General features: G+C 39.1%; 1 long non-coding RNA gene across 7 annotated transcripts in view; it reads right to left on the reverse strand.

The window, feature by feature from the left end:
* The window catches only part of LOC140602765 (uncharacterized), a 258,405-nt gene that overhangs the window by 51,323 nt on the left and 183,855 nt on the right, over positions 1–23,227 (reverse strand). For 5 of the 7 annotated variants that reach the window (XR_012005660.1, XR_012005657.1, XR_012005655.1 and 2 more), the window contains exon 3: positions 231–293. This is a non-coding gene — a long non-coding RNA (uncharacterized lncRNA). Of the gene's footprint in view, positions 1–230; positions 294–2,847; positions 2,935–23,227 lie in introns of all 7 variants that reach the window. The other 2 variants (XR_012005658.1, XR_012005661.1) reach the window with 1 other exon arrangement.

A 23,227-nucleotide genomic window follows, 5' to 3' on the forward strand; every position in this document is an offset into this window, starting at 1 on the left:
GAATTATCTGCTTACAGAAAAGTCTTGCTCTCTCTAGCCACGTGGAGGGAGAAAAAGAATCCACTCCTGGTATCTCAGACACAGCGTTATTCCACTGGGGTATAAGAAATGTCTTCTCTGCAAAACTAATTGTTCTGAAAGCCACTTTGAAATGAGGAAGGATAGGCTGCAATATGCTCTGCTCTTTAGGTAACATGGAGTTGGACTGACTGGAGATAAGCATCTCCTACCTTTTTCCAAATGCTCTCCTTTCTCCACTCTGATTTTCCACCAAGCTCCCCAGTGTTGCTTGTCTGGTCAACAAAAACAGAAGCCAATGCTAAGATTAGTACTTGAAAAATAAAACTGAAAACAAAGGAGAGATAAAAATTGGATCTCAGAATTTGTCTCTTTGTTCTTCCGCCTATACAGCATGTTTTCCCTTTTGTGCCATGGTTCTTTGTATTCTGTGACAACAAAGCAGCTCCTCAAAATATTGTTTAGGTAGACAAATGTCATAAATTAGCCAGGTAATATGCAATTGGTTTCATTTTTAACATCAATGGATTTGGGCCAGAATTAATATGTCATCAGTGTCTCAGAGTTTTTTTTTTTTTTTTTTTTTTTTTTTTTTTAGTGTCTCAGAGTTTTTAAAAGTGTATACAAGACAACTTGCTGGGTAATGATCAAAGCAAATACGTTTATTACCTGTGGCATTTACTTTCTGTACAGGAATAATAGGAAAGACTTTTAAGCCACAAGTAAATTCTAACTTTTGCTTAATTTATCTTTGAGTTCATAGTTAACTTCCCTTAGAGTTTCAGCTTCTACTTGAGGATTTAACTGGAACCCCATAATTTGTATTATCATTTGTACTTCCTGTCTCAATAGCCTCACCTTGAAACTGGGCAAGTTCCCAAGAATATAATGTCAAAGTCAAGTTGAACTACTTTTCAAAGGCTTTTTTGGTGCCCTTTTCTAATCAAGGGACCTTTATTTACCTTGACTCATGGTTCCAAGGACTTAGAAAAACCTTTGTTGCTAACGCAGCTAATACCCAATAATTCCTTTCCAAATTGTCTAAATGTTAAACAAATGCCATCCATAATTAACTGAAAACTATCAAATGCCAGATTTGTAGCATTTGATACCCATCTTCTTTGCTTTTCTAAAAAAAAGTTGGTTGTTCATCTGGCAAACAGAACAATAAAAGATAACATCTATTTTAAAAATTTATAATGAACCTCAGGTACATGACATAATGACAAGAGTTGTTCCAGTTAATAACTCCTGATGCCAAGGAGTTGGCCAGTTGAAGCTTCAAGAACTTTGAAGGAATGAGAAAATATGTAAGAGATGGGGTGCCTGGGTGCTCATTTGGCTGGCTTCAGCTCAGGTCATGATCCTGGAGTCCTAGACTGAGCCCCACAGGAGCCCCAGGATCAAGCTCCACATCAGGCTCCCTGCTTAGGGAGAGTCTGCTTCTCCCTCTTAACCTGCTTGTTCTCTCTCTCTCTCTCTCTCTCTCTCTCCAAATGAATAAATAAATAAAATCCTTAAAATAAAAGATCTCAAAGATTCCAGAGTCTTTTCTCCTAATTTATTAAGTGGACTTAACCTCTTTAAGCTTCAGTTTTTACATCTATAAAATAGGGATAATCTATTTTATGTGATACAAGCAGCACAGCTGGCACATGATAAATACTGAATAGAAAATCACATTTTAAGTACAGAGTTGTGTTCTACACCATCATCTTCAGATACTATTCAGCCTCGGGAGGAGAAAACACCATTGCCTATTCTTCTAAGGACTGATGAAACAGCAGCCAAACAGAAGCACTCTTTAGCCATCTCTGTCTTCTTTGCTGGCTCCATTCTCCCCCTATTCACCAGCCTGCCAGATGCCTCCCACCTGTCACCCAGCTGCCTCTGCCCCACTATCATGACCACTACTACTATTTCTTTTCCTTCCCTCCTTCCTTCCTTCCTTCCTTCCTTCCTTCCTTCCTTTTTATTGCATCTGATTCTTGTTTTCCTTGACTTCTCTGCAGACAGACATAATTACTCAGCATACCCTTTATGTTCTTTTCCTTCTAGTCAGAAAACTGACCAATCATAGCACATTGGCCTTTGGTTCTTCTGCACAATTTCTGTGCCAGTTGTTTGGAATTGCTTTTTTCCCCCTACCACAAAGTATTCAATTTCTTTCTATTCAGAATGCTTGAGAGTGAAAACAGCTCTGATCACTAGTTGCCCAAGGTTTTGCTGTCTAATGCAAAAAGTCGTAATCAAAGCCAGCTATCATTTCTCCTTATTCTGCAAGTCTATCTCAAACAACTACTAAAAACATTGATGACTGCTTTGTTTAATAATGATCGATAATACTCATCGAATGTTGTACGTACACCAGGTATTGTGATGAGTATTTTACTTGTAGTATCTTATTGACTTCTCACCATAATCCCAAGAGATGATGATGATGATGGTAGTGTTGGTGATGGTGATGGTGTTGGTGATGGTAATTCCCCTTCATTAGAGAAAGAACCTCAGGTTCATCTCAGAGCCTATGTTGTCTTAAGTGGCTAGGATACCATCAAAGACCAGTCTTGCTTAGGAGTCTTAGTCCTTAACTCCATATGTTATATATTTCTTATAAGTTTGCTTGTAGGAAGGCTGCTAGCCTGACAGCTACAAATCAGAGAATTCTCAATTAGGATCTGTTAAGAGAAACTCACAAGATTCCATTTAAGAAAATGGATATAAACGAAAACAAAGTCTGCCTTTCCCCTCCTATTGGACTATGTCATCCATCACCATTTGAAAGATAATCACAAAAATCCAACTAAAATTTTATTTTAAAGGACTTACCTATGGGTCATAAATCTCTGGGGGGACTTGATTTACTGCAAAGTGTTCCCGTAATCTGTATGCATACCAAACAGTACATATTTATCCCTTGAATAAAAAAAAAAAAAAAAACCTAAGTAGAGACTGTTGAGAGGAATAATAATAATGAATTTGAAAGATCTACTGAATTCATAGTTACTTAATCCATTTTAACCAGTTTGCGTTTTCTCTATTAAGGAATGACTCAATAAGGCAATTATTATATGATAATATATTTATTTTATCTTTAAAGTATTTAGACTAAAGTATAGGGATCTGGATATATTTGCATTTGAGGCAAATATTTTGAAAGGCCAAGTTGTGCCAGTGGCCTGAAATGATGTCAGGATCTTTACATTTTGAGTTCAACTCTGCTTTGTGGGGATAGCACAGCTTAGCAGTGAAGAATACTGGTGCAAGAATCATAGGTCTGATACTGATCGACTGTGTCATTTTTGGCAATTTACTTAACTTCTCTGTTCCTCAGATCCCTCTTCTATAAAACAGATAAAGTAATAACATCTCCCTATTGTAAGGATTTTTTTAAGAGTATTATATGTGATGGTTTAGAACAGCACCAGGCATGGAATAAATTTTCAGTCAATATTTGCTTTCTGTTTGGTGCTCTTGGTAGAAGCAAACCCAGTCATTTTAAGGCCTCATGGACTGAACAGGAGGGTTAACCCACTTTGGTTACAAGCGGGGTCTTAGATTTAACTTAGCCTCACTCCACATCCCTCAATGCTCTTGGTTCCTCTTATGGACTTCACTTTTTTTCTTTTCTTCACTGCCTCTAATGTACTATATAATTTATTTAGTTATTGTGTCTATTGCTTACTATCTTCCTCCAACAGACTGTAAGCTCTACAAGGACAGAAATACTTGCTTTGTCTATTTGTATATCTCAAACGCAGAGAACAGTGCATTGCACAAAGTAATTGCTCAATAAATATTAAAGAATGAATAAATCTTAGTAAGTTTGTCAAATGTCTCTCCACAAATTCTGCCCATCTTCCACTTTTCTTTAGCCTCATTCCCCTTTCAAACTCTATTCCCATAACAATAACAATAATATAACAGCCAATATTTATTGAAACTTCCTGATTTCCAGGTACTATGTCCAGAATGGAAAATGCATTATCTCATTTAATCCTATGAGGTAAATACTATTATTCTCCTTACTTTACAGAAGTTTAAAAAGTTTAAGGCACTTGTCCAAGGTCACATAGCTAGTTTAAATGGGGAACCAGGTTAGAACTCAGGTCAGTCTTCTGTGGCATCTGATCTCTTAACCATCACACCATGGTCTGTGTATGTGACTGTGGGCCTAGTACAGTGCCCTTTTCCATGAATGATGGTACCCAAAGCCAAAGAATAGGGCTGGCTCCATAGCAGATACTTTTTCTATACACACCAAGAGCAAAAATCTCAGTGAAGCTGGGACCAACTATGTTTATTGGCATGCTAAAAAAACATTCTATGGTAATAATTCCTATCTTCCAGCTAATTTCATTCACTTCATCATTGTGAATAACATGTCCCAGTGCATGCTAATCTACCAACCTAACCCCAGAGTAATGGTAAATTAAATCTTGCCATACATGAGGCCTTGAATTTTTAACAGCATTTACCACTCAATATTAATTAACTTGAATGATCCACAAAGATTTGACTTTGCAAGGAGTTTGACTGTCTATGGCTTCAAGGTTCTATAAGATTATGTCTCTGAGCTACTGGGATAATTAATTCCAAGCAGTGAAGGAGAAGCCCTTGGGATTTGCAAATGAGACTTGGGATTGAAGCATCTCATGGTTTCTCTAGCAACAGTGGCTTCAATGACAACCAGTCAGGGCATGGAGTTACCAAACTCTGTCACCCTTGTCTAGCCTTCGGCATTTCCAGTTCACACAAAGCAGAATCGTTCAGTGCATCTGAGAATATGCTCATTTTCCAGGCCTGTATAGGATTCAACAACACAAGGTGGCATATGTTAGAGTGGTATCCTTCTAGAGCTCGCAGGCAATGAGACTTGACAAAGAATATACCAGAGAGAAAATGACGGGATTGAAGTTATAAGGTAAGTATTGAGACAATTCATGATCAAAACTGTCTCATGGAGACCCAGACACAGCAGGGCCCTTTATCTATTTTTTTATGACCTGATAGTAGTGCCTATTAGAGAAGGAATACAATCAGTACCATTGCTACTCAGCAGGCAGGGGAAGCTGGATGGGACCTGAACCCCACAAGAGTTCTCTCTGCCATTCTCTTCCCCTCTTTTAGTCCAACTGATCATAAATACCCATTCAATGGAAACATGGCTCTTAAGGAATTAGTTCTTCTATTCATGCCTTATCTATCCTATTAGAAAATCAAACTCATTTCAAAGGTCACTCTCTTGATTATTAGATAAAAACAAATGAATTTGTGTTTCCATGAATGAAAGCTGGAATTAGAACAAACTGCTTTTGCTTAGTGGGAGTTAACCAAACCTGCTGTTTAACAAATACACAGTTGCTTAAATGATCTACATCAGAAGAATAACTTAACTTATTTTCCTGAGAAGCAAGATGGTTAAATAAAGAAAAAAAAATGCATCAGGCTGATATACTTCAGTACTTATTTGAACTAGAGCTATGTGAAATGGCAAGGAAGAGGAACTGCTTTTAGTCATCTTAGGGGAAGCCAATATTTTTCCTTCTGTGGATCTAAAGATGCATGTGCCTCCTTTCTTGATAAAAATTTTCAGCAAAGTAGGAATAAATGGAACAAACCTCAACATCATACAAGCCATGTATGAAAGGCCCACAGCTAACATGATCCTCAACGGGGAAAAACTGAGAGCCTTCCTCCTAAGGTCAAGAACAAGACAAGGATGTTCACTCTCATCATTACTATTTAAAATAGTACTGGAAGTCTTAGCCTCAGCAATTAGACAACAAAAAAGAATTAAAATGCATCCAAATCAGCAAGGGAGAAGTCAAACTTTCACTATCTGCAGATGACATGATACTCTATGTAGAAAACCTGAAAGATTACACCAAAAAATTGCTAGAACTGATACAGAAATTCAGCAAAGTTGCAGGATATAAGATCAATGTTCAGAAATCTGTTGTATTTCTATATATCAATAATGAAACAGCAGAAAAAGAAATCAAGGAATTGGTCCCATTTGCAATTGCACCAAAACCAATAAGATACCTAGGAATAAACCCAACTAGTGAGGTAAAAGATCAATACTCTGAAAATTATATGATATAGATGAAATAGATTGAAGAGGACACAAAGCATTGGAAAAGTATTCCATGCTCATGGATTGGAAGAACAAACATTGTTAAAATGTCTATACTACCCAAAACAATCTACACATATAATGCGATCCTATCAAAATACCACCAGCATTTTTCACAGAGCAAGAACAAACAATCCTAAAATTTGTATGGAACCACAAAAGATCCCAAATAGCCAAAGCAACCTTGAAAAAGAAAAACAAAACTGGTCTCCCTCTGCCTATGTCTCTGCCTCTCTCTCTGTGTGTGTCTCTCATGAATAAATAAATAAAATCTTAAAAAAAAAAAAAAACACACACAGGGACGCCTGGGTGGCTCAGCAGTTGAACGTCTGTCTGCCTTTGGCCCAGGGTGTGATCCTGGGGTCCCGAGATCAAGTCCCACATTGGGCCCCCTGCATGGAGCCTGCTTCTCCCTCTGCCTGTGTCTCTCATGAATAAATAAATAAAATCTTAAAAAAAAAAGAAAGAAAAGCAAAACTGGAGGCATTATGGATTTCAAGCTGTATTACAAAGCTGTAGTCATCAAGTCAGTGTGGTCCTGGCACAAAAACAGACACATAGATCAATAGACTGAAGAGAGAGCCTAGAAATAAGCCCACAACTATATGGTCAACTAATCTTTAATAAAGCAGTAAAGAATATCCAATGGAAAAAGGGCAGTCTCTTCAATAAATGGTGTTGGGAAAACTGGACAGCAACATGCAGAAGAATGAAACTGGACCGCTTTCTTACACCACAAAATAAAATTCAAAATGGATAAAAAGCCTAAACCTGTGATAGGAAACCATCAAAATCCTAGAGGAGAACACAGGCAGAAACCTCTTTGACTTTGGTCATTGCAACTTCTTGCTAGATGTGTCTCCAGAGGCAAGGGAAATAAAAATGAACTATTGGGACTTCATCAAGATAAGAAGCATCTGCAGCGAAGCAAACAATCTCCAAAGCTAAAAAAGCAGCCCACAGAATGGGAGAAGACAATTACGAACAACATATCTATTAAGGGGTTGGTATCCAAAATCCATAAAGAACTTATCAAACTTAACACCCAAAAAACAAATAACCCAGTTAAGAAATGAGCAGAAGACAAATAGACACTTTTCCAAAGAAGATATACAGATGCTAACAGACACATGAAAAGATGCTCAACACCAGTCATCCAGGGAAATACAAATCAAAGCCACAATGAGATGCCACCTCACACCTGCTCAGAACGAATAAAATTAACAAAACAAGAAACAACAGGTGTACAGGTGTTGGCAAGGATGGGGGGCGTGGAGGAGGAGAAGCCTCTTGCCTGTTGGTGGGAATGCAAATTGGTGCAGCCACTCGACAAACAGCGAGAAAAGCGTGGCATTTTCTCAAAAAGTTAAAAATAAAACTACCTTATGACCCAGCAATTGCACTACTAGGCATTTATCCAAAGGATACAAAAATATAGATTTGAAAGGGTACATGCACCCCAATGTTTATAGCAACATTATCAACAATGGCCAAACTATGGAGAGAGTCCAAATGTCCATCGATTGATGAATGGATAAAGAAGACGTGGGGTGTGTATATATATGTATATACACAATGGAAAATTAGTCATAAGTAAAAGAAAGAAATCTTGCCATTTGCAACAATGTGGATGGAGCTAGAGTATATTATGCTAAGTAAAATAAGTCCTTCAGAGAAAGACAAATAGCATATGATCTCAGTCGTATCTGGAATTTAAGAAAGAAAACAAATGAACATATGAGAAGGAGGAAGAAAGGAGAGAGGGAAACAAACCATAAGAGACACTTAACAATAGAGAACAAACTGAGGGTTGCTGGTGGGAGGTGGGCAGGGGACAGGCTAGATGCGTGATGGGTACTAAAAAGGGTGCTGATTGTGATGAGCACTGGGTGTTGTATGTAAGTGATGAATCACTGAATTCTACTCCAGAAACCAATATTGCACTGTGCGTTAACTAGCCAAAATTTAATTACAAAAAATAAAGATGCACGTACCTTACTGAGATGGAAAATCTCTGACTTATGGAGCATATATTCTAATGGGATAATTGATAGATGGCTGCATAAATTCTAAACGTAAGAGAGCTCCTAAGTCCCTGCTCAATTGCTTCAGAGGCCACAAGGGTGCATTTATCAGAATAGCCCCATAAGAATTAGGATCTTCAGATTAAGGCTTATTCCTAGCATTGCTATTGAGCTGCTCTTTGCAGGGATGAATGCTGGATCCCATAGATGGGAGTTCAAAGTTAAAGCTAAGAGAAGGTGTCAGAAAAGGACATTTGCTCTTTCTCTGTAAGTACCAACAGATGTATCTAAAAGGACCATGTGTGCTCGGTGCTGAAATGGGATTGTACAGCAGAAGATCGGTCCTGATCATCTACGCAGGAGAAAACGCTTGGGCTTTGCTTACTATAAACAAGCAAAAGGAAATGGAATTGTCCATGACTGGATACTATGGCACCTGTCACTCTCATTTCTAAAGGAAATTAAGCCTGCCTAGGAAAACATCTTTGAAGTGATTTCTTTTCATTAAAGTGTATGGTAAACCAATAAAACAGTGGGACAAGACCTTTAGGTACTAATATTCATCATCATTTATGTATATTTTAATGACAAAAGTAGGGAAAGAATATATTTCCCCCCAAATCTGTGTTCTATCTTACCCACTGATCAAACTCACAAGCTTATGACGTGCAAACCATAACACCAATTTATAGATTTATGCTGGCCATCATCTCCTGGTTGGAGTTTATGCCTCCCGATGGGCATGAACACTCAAACCTCCAAATTATCCTCCAAAAGGCTTAAATTAAAACTAAGGACACTACACAGTTTCAAGACATGGGAGACCCACCAGGCTAAGAAATCAGGGTATCGTATTTCTCTAGGGAAAGAGTCCAGCACAGAAGCTAAGTGATTAGAATCTGGGTGAGACTAGGGTTGGATTCCAGCTTACTAACATACACTAGAGACTTTGGGCAAGCTCACTAATGCTTATTTTCCTCTTCTGAATATGAGAATAAAGGGGGGGAGAAAAGGCAATCCATTTAAAGCACTACGCACAACAATTGACACACAGGAAACATTCAATAAATCTTCAGCATTTTTAAATTTAAATTCCTATCCAAAAAAACTGATAGTGGTTTTCTAGGATAAAAGTCTACCTTAATAGGGTTGTTGTGAGAATTAGTTAATATGCTCCAACAACATAAACTATTATTATTTCTAGCTAAGGAAATAGATTTTATAGAATTAAAACAGCCTTCTCCTGAATGGTAGTACTTCCCCCTCTCAAGAGTACTTTCATAAAATACCACCAAACACCCTAGATCATGACAAGTGAATGATAATCCAGCTGAATAGGGGCTGCAGTCTCCTTCTCCATCGGGCACCTTCCAGGCCTGCCTTGTGTGATTGGCCGCATCCTCCGGGCTTGGGGGTTTCCTAAATCTCTCTCAGAAAGGTTAATTTGAAAGGTATGTTACATTTATGGTTATGTGACTATTTCTACTAGTTTAGCCTCAGAACAACAGGTGAGTTTTTCCCAACCATGGTACTAAATTCACTGATTTTCAAGAGACAAAGAAAAGCTTATGCATCCAGATCACTTGAGCAGCTCGTTAAAAATGCAGACTCCTGAAATCTTGATTATGATGATTATCTTGAGGCAGAGTGGGGTGGAGAGGCCAGGAGGGTACATCAGCAGACATTCTGGGGTACTGGAACGTCTCACAGCTTTATCCAGGTGGTATACACCAATGTGTAGATACGTAAAGATTCAGGGAACCGGAGGACTTCCAGTTTTGAGTTTCTCATGTAAGGAGCTCCCATATCATCAAAGAAGATAGATGGCAAAAAGAATATGAAACGATGCTCCAAATTATTTATCGTCAGGGGAATGCAAATTAAAACACGGAGGAGATACCTGTAGCCAACTTTTAGAACCGCCAAAATCCAGAAACCTGACACCACGAAATTCTGGAACAACAGGAACTCTCATTCACTGCTGATGGGCACACAGGATGCTGGTGCCCCCTTTGGAAGACAGTTTGGTGGTTTCGTATAAAACTAAAGCTACCCTTACCAGTGGATTCAGCAATCACGCCTGCTAGGATTTACCCAAAGGAGTTGAAAACTTACATCCATGCACAAGTCTGCATGTGGATGTTTATGGCAGCTTTATTCATAATTACAGAAGCAAATCTGGAAGCAACCAGACATCCTTCCATAGGTGACTGGATAAGTAAGCGGTGCTACACTCAGACAACAGACCACTATTCAGTGCTAAAAAGAAAGGAGCTATCAGGCCATGAAGGGACCGGAAGGGACTGGAAGGAACCTTAAATGCATACTACTAAGTGAGAGAAGCCAATCTGAGAAGGCTGCACAAGTGCATGATTTCAACTATATGATTTTCTGGAGAAAGTAAAACTACAGAGCATCAAAAGTTCGGTGGTTGCCAGTGGGAGGACAGGCGGAGCGGGGAGAGAGGAACGGCTAGGCATAGCACAGAGGATTTTTAAGGCAGTGAAAATACTCTGCATTTTATAATGATGGGTACATGTCTCTACACATTTGTCCAAGTCATAGAATGTCCAATGCCAAGAGTGAACGCTGAGATAAACTATGGATTTGGGGTGATTACACTGTGTCGATGTGGGTGCGTACTTAGTAAACTTTGTGCTATTCTACTGAGCGATATTGATAAGGGGGAGGCTATGCATGTGTAAGGGCAGGAAATATAGGGGAAATCTCTGTACTTCCTTCTCAATTTTGCTATGAGCTTAAAACTGTTCTAAAAACATAAAAGTCTTAAAAAATTGACTGAACTATGAAGATAAGGTGGTGCACTTTACTGTGGGTACGTGACAACTCAATAAAAAGATTTAAACAAACAAACAAAAAAAGATTTAAACATCAATGAAAATATCTGACTCCTCCTCAGATCTTTGGAATCAGAATTGGAGAAGGGCACTTCTCAATGAGTCTTCATTTTTAATAAGCATTCTCAAGGGATTCCAATGTACACTGCAGTTGGAGAGCCATTAATGTAAAAAAAGGGGGAAAAAAGCATGCTTTCAATACTGAAGACCAAGAAAAATAATCTGAAATAAAAACCATCCCAAGAAATGTGAGATAAATGCCATGTAAATACCAGTATTCGTATCCTCTGAAACCTTGGAGATTTGAGTCAAGAAACCAACATCTGTTTCTTGTGTTATCCGATAGGTCTCTACATGCGGCTCTAACATAAAAATTGAAATGGGCCGTTGGGAGGTGAGGACCCGGAGGGGGTGCAGCAGACCCTCGGAGCCTCAGGCAGAAGCTCTTCTCTCCAATCTGATAATGTCAAAAGCTGGTCAAGTTACTGGGGTTTGAATGACACTGCAGTGCCTTTGGGAAGAGCACTTGTCAAGAACATACCTCCTCCAGAAAAGCCAGGGTCTGTTCCAAAAAAGAAGAGAAAGGATCTGCCTAATGGAGCTTTTGGAAAGCTGAGATAAAAGGTTTTCTTCCGTGTAACTGCCTGCAGAATGTCAGGATTCCAAATGAAAAGCTCTGCTGGCTCACAAACAGATGGTCTAATGTTGGAGGGACTGAATTGGGGGAATTTAGAGACTGTCCAAGATTGCTGCAAAGACCTGTTTACAAAGGGCTCCTTTTGCCTTGGTGTCACTTTATGCCTCAGCATTTTCTTGCAATTCTCCCTGTGGTGTTATTGGGGCCATACAGGAGAAGGCAAGCGTACCCTAAGGGGCACCTGGGGCAGCCCGCGGGAGGAGGTGCAGCACCTAGTGCAGCAGCACCAACCATAGGACTCCTGTTGTTGCCCACCTCTTGCGCTTGCCTTTTACAATCCTAGAGCAGGGGAGCACTCTCTTTTCAAAGAGGGCCCCAGCTGAACAAACGTTTACAGGGCTGCCAACGGAATGAGACAATGCAGATCTAGGATCTCCCTCTGGACAGTGTGGCTAAGGTTACAGTGAAAACCGATCCAGAGCACAACTTTCATTACCAATCCTCTCCGTCTGCATCCCCGTCCCCCACGGACAAGGATCATTTCCTCTGTTGGTGCCCCACCCCCAACAACACACCTGTCACTGCAAACCTATAATAACACAGTGTCTATTTCCCTGGGGAGATAGCAAAATGACTCAAGGTATTTATCTGTTGGCACAACTGTGCTTCCCTCTGAGACTGTTGTATGTACAGTGAGATTTCTCCTCACATGAATCACAGCATTTTCCAGCTGGAAAAAGACCTTGAGGATAATCTAGGGGAACTTTCTCATTAGTTAGATACAGAAACACAGGCCCAGAAAGGAGCTTACCCCAAGTAACAGAGCCAGTTAGGGATAAACTGAGCTTCACTTAATGTCCTCTGGCTAAATTAGGAGTGTCTTGATCACTGAGATTTTGTCAACAACTCAGTCCTTTTTTTTTTTCTTCCAAAAAATAGACTTTATTGCTTAGAGCAGTTTGGGATTCACAGAATCATCGAGTGCAAGGTACAGAGATTTCCCGTATGCCATATGCTTCCCTGATCTCACATGTGCTTCCCAGTCCTTTTAGGATTCTCAGTGACCTTGGGCCAGTTCATGGAGGTTAAACCAACTTCCTAGCCTTTCCCCACCTCTATTTGTATATTTTTAAAGATTTTATTTATTTATTTGAGACACACACACACACACACACACACACACACACACACACACACAGCATGAGCAGGGCAGAAGGGGCTGAAGGAGAGGGAGCAGCAGGCTGAGCAGAGTCTGATGCAGCGCTCTATCCCAGAGTCCTGGGATCATGACCTGAGCTGAAGACAGATGCTTACCTGGCTGAGCCACTCAGGCACCCCATCTATTTGTATATTTTTATAGGATGACACAGGACATGATGCCCTACCAGGGTCACATTAGGAAGAAATCCAGAAATGTTCCCATTTTCCTGCAACCAAAACACACTTCTTTCCTTCTTCCCTGAAATGAATCCTATTCCCCACCTCTTGCCTCCCCTTGGCAAATACTATGTTTCCTTCCTAACTTCTGGAATTTCTCCACCTGGACTTTCCTGGAATCCACCACATGCAGTCTCTTTCAAAACAGTTTATATCTTTTTTCTGAGTGTTTATTATCAGTTTTCTCACACAAAAGCATGGGTCACTTTGGCATTCTTGTGAGTCTACGGTTGCATTTCAATAGTCTCCTACAAACTGAATGACAAAAATGTCCACAATATTCAATAATTTGAACATTTTCATCATGCCCCATTGTCCTGAGCAATGAAAGCACATGTTCAGGATGAGTCATCCCATTTCCTGCCAACAATAATTGGCAGGCATACTGTGGCTTCCTTTAGTTTGTCGTTTCTTAGTATCAGCCATTTAATTTTTAAATCTTGAAACAGTAGGCGATTTTAATCAAATCTGCAATTATGAGCAAATGCCTTAATTAATCTGATGATGGAGGTACATATAAAAAATATATATGCAATTCAGGCATTTAGCATTGCTAAGTGATATGTGGTTTAGCCTATTTGTTTCTCAATAAGCATCAGCATGGTCCACAGTGCTTCCAGATTATCTAGACTTAAGACGGAGATCTTAAATACTTTCCTGATGTCATATCCTCCCAAAATTTCAGCAACGCTAGATAGTTCCTACAGTATTGTGCTTTAATTTTAATGGACGAAAAAGTCAAACCATCAAGTCCATGGTCATGAGGTATCCTTGAGAGAACTATGAGTACAATGCGTGTCAAGGCCACCTAACCAGTGAGCCAAAATCTAGCAACAGATCTTGAAATCTTTCATGATAGATTCCTAAACTGTCACCATTACACCACCTACTTAACTGGCCTAATCATTAATTTCCATGCCAGTTTTCCTCAGGTTTCCCAGATATCAGGCTGACTCCCCCAGCCTCGCAGGAAATTCCGGTCACTATCACCCAGTGTCTGCTCCTCCTCACTTTTTACTCTCCATTCCCAAAGAGATAGCAAAAAAATGAATATGAGTCACAAAAAGGCTAGAAATCCTTGATCTTGGCCTTCTAATTTTTAATTATTGGAAAGAGAGGCAGAATGATATAGTAGAAAGAATAATGGATTTGATGTCAGAAAACGCAAGGTTCAGTCTGATGTCACTTGACTGTCCTGTGACTTTCACTGAAACAGGTTAACCTCATAGAGCTTCCATTTCCTAATCACTTACGTGGGGATGGTACACTGGTTTACTGTGAGGCGCAAAATCCATGGCATGTACTTCATAAACTATACGGTGCCATGTGGATGTAGGTAGTATGGTGCTGATATCTCCAACCCTGAGGGCAAAGGAACTATTAGGACCTTAGTGACACCCACACAAAACGCTCATAATCATGTCTTAGGCCAATGATCTCAATTTTTTCCTGGAAAGGAGAATGGAAAATGGGCTGGGCTAAATGAAAGAAATTTATCCTAAAAATTATTTCTACTTTTTAATGGATGTTTCATTTTAGGACAGAGTTCAAATTTTGATGAAATTGATGCTTTGGAAAGACGTGACACATTTACCATGTAGGTTTTTCATACCCTCTGGAACTGCATCCTATGGCATCCCTGTGGCAGAGTTTGCAGACCTCTCCCTTCCTCATCTGTGTTTCTGTGGAAGTTATCAGAGCTATCCTATAATCATCTGTTTACTACTCTGCCTCTTGCAGACAGGCACTTCGGTTAATTTCTTATTTTATCCCCAGGGTGCTTGGCATATTGTAAACCTCCTTCTACATATTTGCTGAAGGCATCAATCAACTTCCTGTCTTCAAACATACATTTTTTGGGGGGGATGGTTGAAATTAATGTTCCAATTACTATTGACCTCCACTGGTAAATATGAAAAAGGCAAAATGAGCACTTTTGAAGTTAAATAGCTAGACCCAAATCCTAAGTCCATGCTGGCTTTCAGCTCTTCCATCCAGTGCCCCAGACATCCTTCCCTGATGCACGACACTCTCTCAGCTTCGATGTTTATTTCCTCACTGCTGACCTGTGATGAACGTATATGAACTGTATCACTGTTGACCTATATGAGCGCTATTGATGTTTGCTTCTACCCATGTATTTTCTATAAGCCTCAATTATAAATATAAGAAACCTTGCTCTGGTCTTTGTTCCACATTCCACAATGTCCGTTTCACACACACAGATTTCCCTTTGAAATCAATGAGCATTCTGAGCCAGAAGATATCCTGGGGATGGGGGAGGAAGGCAGGGAGAGGAAAGAAAGAATTGGAGTCACCATCTGTTGACAATACTCTTGTGCAGGGCCAGTTTTGAAGGTTAATGACATGTCACGCATCCTCTAGCGTCTGGTAACAAAAATAGGCTGCTCTCCCAGAATTCGATAGAACAGTTGTTGCGCTGTGGAAGATGTAACTTGTCAGCCAGCACTCCAGCAGGGTCCAGGAAGGCAGTTCTTGCCAAAAGCTGGATGAAATTTAACAGTGGTCCAGGAAAAACAACTTTCACCAAAATTCAAATGTGGAAGTGATCATTTTTCCTTGAGGCCTGTAAAGGGGGCCTCTAAAGCATTGACCTTCCAAAATGACCCCGCATACTGGCTCATTTTTTTTAAAGAGCCCTTGAATTTCATCAGTAGCTCTTCAATATATATCTACTCCTTTCTCTACCAATTTTCAGAAAAATAAGGATTGTAAGCCTGTAATAAAAACAAGTCCAAAGGTTTACCAAAGGTCCTCCCATGGTTTCTTTGGATGGTTAAATTATTGGCATTGCAGCTGATCCAAGGCAAATCTGGGTCTCAGCTTCACTGACAGCCTACTGTTTAATGACTCACTTTGCTGTCTCATCAAGAATTCACCCAGTTGAAAGGCTGCACCTTCTCAAATGTAATTGCATGCTCTCCCCACATCTCATCTGGACTCTCTTTAATTTTCAAAGTCCTGCTGAGTAACCTTGGAAAATTCAAGCCCTTTCCCACCTGGCGCTCAGGGATATTTTAAGACGAAGCAGATCTGCCTATCTATCTGTTAACCTAAAAGCAAACCGTCTAGTCCCAGCATGGAGTGGAGTGGGTTGAATGGGGACTTGTATAAAGGGACACAAGAGGGGAACTGGAAGGCACTCAAGCTCATCCGGATCATGTTTTTATAGTGTGACATCATTCCTTTGTTTGAAGTGAAGTTTCTGGACTTTAGCTCTGCTTAACCTCAAATAGAAGCGCAGAATACAAATAAAACACTAAACAATTCATTGATTACTTTCCAGTTTGGAGTGTCCAAGCTTCTCTTATTCAAGAGCAGACATACCAGTAAAAGTTCAGTGGTCTGAGGTGCTAAAATGATCACTTGCATGAAAGTCGCGGTTTTCCGGCTCTGTGTGTGTGATATGCCAAAATCGTTTATCTTCTCTAGGTCTCAAATTCCTCAGCCCTAAAATTAAACTCAGTTTAACAAATATGTTTTTAGCCACTGAAAACGGGAGAGAATTTGTATAGATAAGCACCGTCCAATAGAACTTTCTGCAAAGAATGAAATGTTTTATATTTGTGCTACTCAATATGGCAGCCATTAACCATATTGAGCACTATTGATACCATGATTGAAGAACTGCATTTTTAATTTTATTTAATTTTCATCAAATGTGTGGCTACTGGATATCATATTAGTTGGTTCAGGTTTAATGGTTTCTAATATTCCTTATGAAAAGTTCTATTTTGATGATTTCCAATCCTAGCTAATGACCGAGAGTGAATCTTTCTTCTTGTTTTCCTACCATGAAATTTACTTCACAAATTATTTAGCATAAATTAATGACTTTAATCTTTATCAGTGCAATAATTAATCACTTCAATAAAAATGAGATCTCTAAAAGGGCAAGATAAAATATGTGTGAAATAATTTTATGAACTCTAAAGTGTTTTAGAAATATAAAGCATTGCTAATAAAATCTCATCATATCTAGTTGCACTTCTTTGTCAAGTGTCAGCTGGCAAATAAAGATGAAAAACTCTTCTATTTCATATCCTAGACCAAGAGATCCAGACTTGATGGGACCCTGTAGTAGGCCAGAAAACACATTTTTTGAACACACTCTTACACTGATGTTTAAATAAACAAAATTTATATTCCTTTTTTTTTTTAAAGATTTTATTTATTTTTTTGAGGGAGAGAGAGAGAGAGTGAGAGAGAGAGAGTGAGAGAGAAAACACAAGCAGGGGGAGGAACGAGGGGAGGGAGAAGCAGGCTCCCTGCTCTGCAGTGGGCTTCATCCTAGGACCCTGGGATCATGATCTGAGCCAAAGGCAAATGTTTAACAGACTAAGCCACCCAGGTGCCCCTATATTCCTTTTTTTTTTTTTATTCCTTTTTTAAATACCACACCCATCAAGTGTTTCAACCTAGATGTTGTCATATCCTATATAAGAAAATACATTTTTAAAGTTTTATTTAAGTAATTTCTATACCCAACATGGGGCTTGAACTCACAACCCAAGATCAAAAGTCACATGCTCTTCTGACTAAGCCAGCCTAAGAAAATAATTTTTATTAATTATATAATATCTTATAACACTTGAGTGCATTTCTTCTGCTTTTAGGTTTGCCTCAAATAGAGCACATAAAACACTGGCCAGAATAAGTCCAAAGGGGTGACTCATCAGAGGCTCCCACTTTGGCCTGGACCTGCACTTGCCCCTTTCTATCTCTGTAAATCTGTTTCAGCCCCGCGGCCTCCTCTTCCTGAGCTTCAGACTCTTCTATCCCCTACCATGTGGCATCCTGACTAATGCTTCTCTTCAGTTCGTAACACTCTCCTTTTCTTCTCTGGTCTATTCTTGTCTTCTCTCTCCTGGCACATTTGCTCAGTTCTGTACCTTTAGTGACCATCCCTTTCAAGTTGGCTCTGAGATGTCTCCTGGTTAGTGACCCAGTGGACAGCTTCAGCTGGCAAAGCCTGGAGACTTTGCCTCTAGCCTTCCTTTCCTCAGCTCTTCAAGATCCAGGTTCTAGACAATGAGTTTTGACTTGAAAGAAAGTCCTCTCTTACCACCTATTTAGAAATAAAGCTTTTCCCATTTTGTCTTGTTTTTAAGTGATTCTAGAATCTTCTAAATAAGATATATGATCCATAGTTTGGAAAAAGTTATTTTTTAAAAAAAGATTTTATTTATTTATTTGAGAAAGAGTGTGAGAGAGAGCATGAGCAGAGGAGGGGGGAGGGGTAGCAGGAGAGGGAGGAGCAGACTCCCCACTGAGCCAGAAGCCTGATGCGGGACTCAATCCCAGGACATTGGGATCATGACCTGAGCCAAAGGCAGGTGTTTAATCAACTGAACCACCCAGGCACCCTGGAAAAACTTATTTAAAAAATAGCTTTAGGAAATCCCTGGGTGGCTTAACAGTTTAGCACCTGCCTTCAGACCAGGCCGTGATCCTGGAGTCCCAGGATTGAGTCCTGCATCAGGCTCTCTGCATGGAGCCTGCTTCTCTCTCTGCCTGTGTCTCTGCCTCTGCCTCTCTCTCTCTCTCTCTCTCTCTGTGTCTCTCTCATGAATAAATAAAATCTTTAAAAAAAATTAAAAATAAAAAATAGCTTTATTATAACTAGTATGCATTAATGACACATCTAAAGTATACAATTTGTTAAATTTTGACATACATATACACCCACACAACCATTGATACAACTAAGAAAATGAATATATCCATTACTACTAAGTTTCTTTTGTTCCTCTTTAATTCCTTACCATCACCTTTACCTTCCACCCTATCTTTGCCCCGGACTTAGGCAACCACTGATCTGCTTACTATAGACTACTTTGCATTTTCTAGAATTTTAAATAAATGGAATCATATAGTATATACTATTTTTTGTCCAGCTTATTTCCTTTTTTTTTTTTGATGAGTACTGCTCATTTCATGGATATAACATACACACGGATCAATATACTATCCATTCACCTGTTGATAGACATTTGGGCTGTTACAGATAAAGTTTCTATGAACACTGAAGAACAGGCATGGACACATGACTATATTTCTCTTGGGCAAACACCAGAGAAGGAATAGCTGGATCATACAGTTTTAAAAAAACTAATAGCATCCAGCATACTCAGTTTTTTTTTTTTTTTTCAGTTAGTCATTCTAATAGTTGAATGATGGATATTTTTAGCTTCATAAAGATGTCTTATAGTTCACTGATGCTTTATTTACTTCTTATTCCTTTTTGTCTTTATCTTTCATTTTGGATATGTACTTTTGCAATGTCTTCAAATTCACTAATCTTTCCTTTTGCAATGTCTAATCCCATTCGGTGTATTTTTCATTTGAGACATTATAGTTTTCAGCTTTGCAAGTTTAATTTGGGCCTTTTTTATCTTCCAAGTTTCTGCTTAACATCTTTCCTTTAGCCATGGGGCTATGAAACAGAGTTCCAATAACTCTGCTAATTGTAATGCTAATTCTAACATCTATGTCAGTTCTGGTTTGGTGTCTTCATTCTGGGCCGTATCTTCTCATTTCTTTGCATGCCTGGTAACTTCTTAATAGATACCAGACATTTTTAATTTTACATGGGGTGTACTACATATTTTTGCATTGCGATAAATAAGTATTTTTGAATTTGTATTACTTGGAAATTTGTCACGTTCAAGTCGTATTTTTGAGATTCATTAATTAGGACCAGAGCAGCATTTAGTCTAGAGCTAATTATTCCCCCCTACTGTGGCAATATTTTTCTTTTCTTTTCTTTAAGATTTATTTATTTGTTTGAGAGAGACAGAGAGAGAGAGAGAGAACACAAGTGGACAGGAGGGACAGAGGGACAGGGAGAGAGAATCCTCAAGCAGACTCCCTGGGGAACGTGAAGCTCATTGCAGAGCTTGATCCCAGGACCCTGAGATCACGACCAAGAGTTGGATGCTTAACTGACTGAGCCATCCAGGTGCTCCGAGGCAGTATTTTTCTAAGTACTCTATCCAATACCCCATGAGTTATAAATTTTCTAATCTGGTTGGTGGGAATAGGCACTATCCCTAGCCCTTTGTGAGCTCCTGGAACTTTTCCTTCTAATCTTTCTGGGAAATTCATTACACAGCCAAAGAGAAGTTTTCTTATCACATGCACACATCAGCATTCTGCTTAAAATTTGAAGAGGCCCCTCAACAGGTAGCTGAGCTTTTCTCCTCTGTATCTTCTTCCCTCCAGAGCTCTGCCCACAAACTTTAACTCCCTTTGTCTCCCCAGCCTTTCAGTTTTATTCCTCAAGTCACGGAGTCCATTGGCCCCACCTGAATTCTCTCTTCCCTGCACAACAATCCAGAAATCATTCAAGGCAGGAATTGGGACAATTATAGAGCTTACCTGATTTGCTCCCTATCTCTCAGGTGTCACTGAACTGCATTACTTGATCTCCAATGTATTAATAACTTTTGTTTCATATATTTTGCCTATTTTTTTCATTATTTCAGGATGGAAAGTAAACTTGGTCCAACTTTCTTCATCTTGGCCTGAAGCAGAAGTTAATTAATTCATTTTGAAAAGTATTTATTTCTACTCTACATCCTCAATCTAAAGAGGAGGAACACATAAAAAAAAATTGTATTCTCACAGGAAAGTTTATGAGTTAGGTTAGACCCACCCAGGCCACCTAGAGAATACAAAACAAAGCTTTAGTTGGAAAACAGGGGGAACTGAGTGGTCCTTCTTTGGTGTTTAGATCTAGAAATGCAGAACTTTCTGGAACAAGGTCATATGAAGAATGGCAATAAGAAGAAAGCTACTTTTGAGGAGAGACTGGTAACCTCATGGGGTCATGAGTCTAAGAAGAACAAAAGGAGAATACGGAAAGGAATTTATACTTAACTCACTCAAGCTCCTCCCTTTCCTTCCCTCTCTAGTTCCTGCTTCTTTTGGTACACTGAGAATTAAAAGCCTCTACAATCTTTGTTAATATGCTTTTGCTCTAGTTTCTTTTTTTTTTTTTAATTTTTTTTTTAAATTTTATTTATTTATGATAGTCACATAGAGAGAGAGAGAGAGAGAGAGGCAGAGACATAGGCAGAGGGAGAAGCAGGCTCCATGCACCGGGAGCCCGACGTGGGATTCGATCCGGGGTCTCCAGGATCGCGCCCTGGGCCAAAGGCAGGCGCCAAACCGCTGCGCCACCCAGGGATCCCTTGCTCTAGTTTCTAGCTAATCTTGTCCTCTTCCCTCATTTTTTCCAAGCTGAAGTTCCTGTTTCTTACACCATTGCTCTTAGTTACAAGTAGGTGGGTGGGCAAGAGTAGGTATGGGAAAGTTGTCCTCTGTCATGTATCAAAAGGCATCACCTGAAGGAGACAACAAGTCTGTCTGAGACCTTTGTTGATACAGAGGGCTCAATTTTAACTGCAAGAATTTTCTGCTTAAATCTTTTTTTAAAGATTTTATTTATTTGTTTGAAAGAGGGAGAGGGAGAGAGCACAAGCAGGTGGAGCTGCAGATGGAGAGGGAGAAGCAGACTCCCCGCTGAGCAGCAAGCCTGATGTGGGGCTCAATCCAAGGACCCTGAGATCATGACCTGAGCTGAAGGCAGACACTTAATTGATTGAACCATTCAGAAGCCCCAAACCTTTTTTCTGCTTTTCTTTCTTTTCTTTTTCTTAATAGATTTATTTATGTATTTTAGAGAGAAAGAAAGAGAGAGAGCATGGGGGGAGGAGCAGGAGGGGGAAGCTCACGAAACAGGGAGCCTGATGTGAGGCTCAATCTCAGGACCCTGTGATGATGACTTGAGCCAAAACCAAGAGTCAGAGGCTCAACCAACTGTACTACCCAGGCATCCCATTTTATTACTTTTCTATGAGGTGAATGTGAATTTTAGTTTTAACTTAAAAACACGCACCTTCTGAATACCTAAATTTAGATAAAGGTAAGGCTGAAGAACAGATACCCCTTTTATTCCAGATAGAAAAATGAGATTCCAAATAGTACGTTTCAACTAATCATTTTAACATTGACTTCAATATTCATTCATTCAATATTCATTTTGACAGCATGTATTTTATCATAAAAGTCCAGAGAGATAGCACAAGTATAATAAAATTCAGAAGAAACACTAGACATTCCTTAATGAACAGAAAGATGCCATATATGCGTCAGGTCACATTCTCAAAACATAGCTACAAGCATTAAAAGGCCATTATAAAATGACTAAAACAAACAAAAAACACATTAGTTCTGACTCTAAAACTAGAACTATTAAAGAATGTCACCTTTTGATGGCAGGAATCCAGTAGCAAAAGTAAAATGATTGTCTCCTTTTAGATTCATCACACATTTATTTTGAAATGGGTCTATGGGGCATAGAAACAAATGGCTAAAAGTGTAGTATAAAGAGATACTTTACATCATATAGAATTTTTAAAATTTGATTTGAAACTAGTTTCATTTAAACTGATACATATGTAAACAGAGCCAATGTTGTAAGATAGATTGATAAATAAAAGATGGATGGAAAGAAGGATGGATGAATGGATAGGTGGATAGATAGATGAATAGATAGATGATAGATAATCATGTAAATGTCATTGTTTTCACATAATATTTTTCTTTGCATTGCAGAGTATACTGGGGTAATTGGGAACAGAAGGGGACAAACAGTCTTTCAACAACAGTAAAAAAGACAGACTAATGTTATGATTTAGCGTAGTGTTTCTCTGAGTGCATTTTGCAAGTATATGAAACATTTATTACAGATGCAAATATCCAGGCCCCTCCCAGACATACTAAATTAGAATCTTTGAGAGTGTGTCCTGGGATCCTGAATTTTAACATACCTCCCTAGTATTTTTACTTCATATTAAAACTTAGGAACTCCAGGTTTTGGGCATGGATTCTAGAGCCAAACTTCCTGGGTTCAGAATTGAACTCCACCAAATAGCTGTTTTACTACAGACACATTATTACCCTCCATGTTTTTTCATCCGCAAACTGGAGGTGATGATAACAACAGTTCCTACCTCACAGGATTATAAAAGAATTGAGCTAATATAGAAAGTCCTTAGAATAATGTTGGGTACAATATAAGTACTAT

Source organism: Canis lupus, chromosome 13 (genome assembly GCF_048164855.1).
Source record: "Canis lupus baileyi chromosome 13, mCanLup2.hap1, whole genome shotgun sequence".
NCBI lineage: Eukaryota > Metazoa > Chordata > Mammalia > Carnivora > Canidae > Canis > Canis lupus.